Source organism: Festucalex cinctus, chromosome 15, assembly GCF_051991245.1.
Source record: "Festucalex cinctus isolate MCC-2025b chromosome 15, RoL_Fcin_1.0, whole genome shotgun sequence".
NCBI classification, from domain to species: Eukaryota; Metazoa; Chordata; class Actinopteri; order Syngnathiformes; family Syngnathidae; genus Festucalex; species Festucalex cinctus.
Window position 1 is genome coordinate 4,117,501 of NC_135425.1, and position 2,500 is coordinate 4,120,000.

The 2,500-nt window shown below is 37.5% G+C and overlaps 1 protein-coding gene across 6 annotated transcripts in view; it reads right to left on the reverse strand.

Annotated features, from left to right (window-relative positions):
- Nucleotides 1-2,500, reverse strand: part of dennd1a (DENN/MADD domain containing 1A) — a 348,715-nt gene that overhangs the window by 293,935 nt on the left and 52,280 nt on the right. The gene's annotated exons all lie outside the window — the stretch shown is intronic.

Below are 2,500 nucleotides of genomic sequence, written 5' to 3' on the forward strand. Positions count from 1 at the left end.
ACTTAAACTCCAAAATGTTCTCGCTTTATATGACCTCACGCTTTCGCTTTGTGAAAAGAATTGCTCTACTTCAACATACAAAAACTTTGTGTCAAAATGTAATGTGAAACAAAGATTGATGATTGTTCTACTTTTACTACTATCTGGAAATGTGCAACCAAACCCTGGACCTGATCTGCAATGTATCCAGACTCCTTCTGATTTTAATTCAGTGTCTGGCCTTAAAATTGTTCATCTTAACGTGCGTAGTTTACTACCTAAAATGGATACAGTCAAAATCTGGATTAGATCAACAGATGCAGACATTGCGATCATCTCTGAAACGTGGCTGACAAGACGCATCACAGATGATGACATCAACATAAATGACTACAATGTCTATCGTACTGACAGGCCTAAAAAAGGTGGTGGTGTAGCCATCTATGTTAAATCAAGATTTGATGTTTTAGTTGTCTTGTCTAAGTCAATTCCTAAGCAGATGGAGTTTCTGGCCTTGAATTTGGTAATAGCCAAATCCCTTTCTATAACTGTTGTTGGTTGTTATAGACCTCCATCTGCCACCAAGGAGACATTATCATCTTTAAAATATCTTTTATCTAAATTAAACTACAATGAGCTTTTAATGGCAGGAGACATGAATTGGGATTGGTTAAACACTTCTTCTGAAGAATTTAAATCTTTCTGTGACTCTGTTAATATAAGCCAGTTGATCAATCATCCAACTCGGCCAAACATTAAAAGTCCTGAGAAGTCTACCTTGATTGATTTAATTCTTACAAACGCTCCACATAAATTTTCATCTGTGGGTGTTTTTTGTAATGACCTGAGTGATCATTGTGTTGTTGCAGCGTGCAGGGATACAAAAATCCCCAAATCTAAACCACGTATTATTTTTAAGCGGAACTTAAAGAATTTTAATGAACAAGCCTATCATCATGATTTGTCCTTTGTTAATTGGGAACATATAAATCTGTTGCCAGATGTCGAGTTAGCTTGGACATTTTTTAAAGAAAATTTTGAAAAAATTGTAAATAAACATGCCCCCATAAGGAAATTCAGAGTAAAGGGGCGAGAAAACCCCTGGTTCTCTCCAGAGTTGTCTGATGTCATTCATCAGCGTAATGTGGCATGGGCCAAAGCCAGGAAAAGTAATTCTGTTCGTGATTGGTCTATTTTTAAACAACTGAGAAATAAATGTACTTCTTTTATTAAAAAGGCTAAGTCTGAATACTACTTAGCTGTTACCTCTGAGAGCCTCAATAATCCACAAAAATTTTGGAAAGTGATCAAGGGTTTTTCTGTGAACAAAGGCCCTCAAGTTCTTCCTACTTTTGTTTTGAAGGATTCAATTCCAGTTTATGACAGAACTGAGATCTTACACTGCTTTAATAAGCATTTTGTGTCATCTGGTTCTTTGTTTGACTCCACAGGAGCTGCCTCTTTGCCTCACTGCACAAATTCTCAAATGTTTTCTGGAGAACATTTTAGATTTGTACCTTTTACTGTACAGCAAGTTCATAAGGCTCTCAAAATTCTGAATCACCGAAAACCTCCAGGACCAGATTTGATAGAGCCTTACTTTTTGAAAATGGCTGCTGATTTTATTGCAATGCCTCTTACAGTACTTTTTAATCGATCAATTGAAAACAAAGTAATCCCTGCAGTATGGAAGTCAGCTTTTGTGGTTCCTCTCTTAAAAGGAGGTGACCCAGCTGTTTTAACAAACTACAGACCAATATCAAACTTGTGTGTCTTATCTAAAATTTTTGAATCTCTTGTGTGTGATCAACTTAAAGAGTTTCTCTACTCAAATGAACTGCTCTCAAATTTGCAATCAGGCTTTAGGAAAAAGCACAGCACAATGACTGCTGCTACAAAAGTGGTTAATGATATACTTGTTGCTCTTGATAAAAAGCAATACTGTGCTGCACTTTTTATTGATCTGTCAAAGGCATTTGACACTGTGGACCACACAGTTTTAAAGCAAAGGCTCATCAGTCTTGGTCTGTCAGATGATGTAGTCTCGTGGTTCACAAATTATTTGAGTGACAGGACCCAATGTATTAAACATGATGGTTTATGTTCTGAATTCTTGAGTGTTCACAAAGGGGTGCCGCAGGGCTCTGTGCTCGGACCCCTCCTGTTCATTATGTACATTAATGATCTGGGACAAAGCGTGTTGGACGCCAATATGCATTTTTATGCTGATGACACAATAATTTACTCCTTTGGCTCATGCTCAGCTGCTGCTGTTGCTTCGTTGCAGAAAGCTTTTAATGTTGTGCAGCACACACTTCTGCAACTAAAACTAGTCCTTAATGCGGACAAAACTAAACTGATGTTGTTTTCAAATTCCAGGAAAAGCCCACAATTTCCCCCCAAAGTGTCCACTCTGGAGGGAAATGAAATAGAGGTGGTTCACACATATAAGTATCTTGGTATTTTGCTTGACGACACTTTGACTTTTAAACCCCATGTTGAGAACCTCGTGAAGAAACTA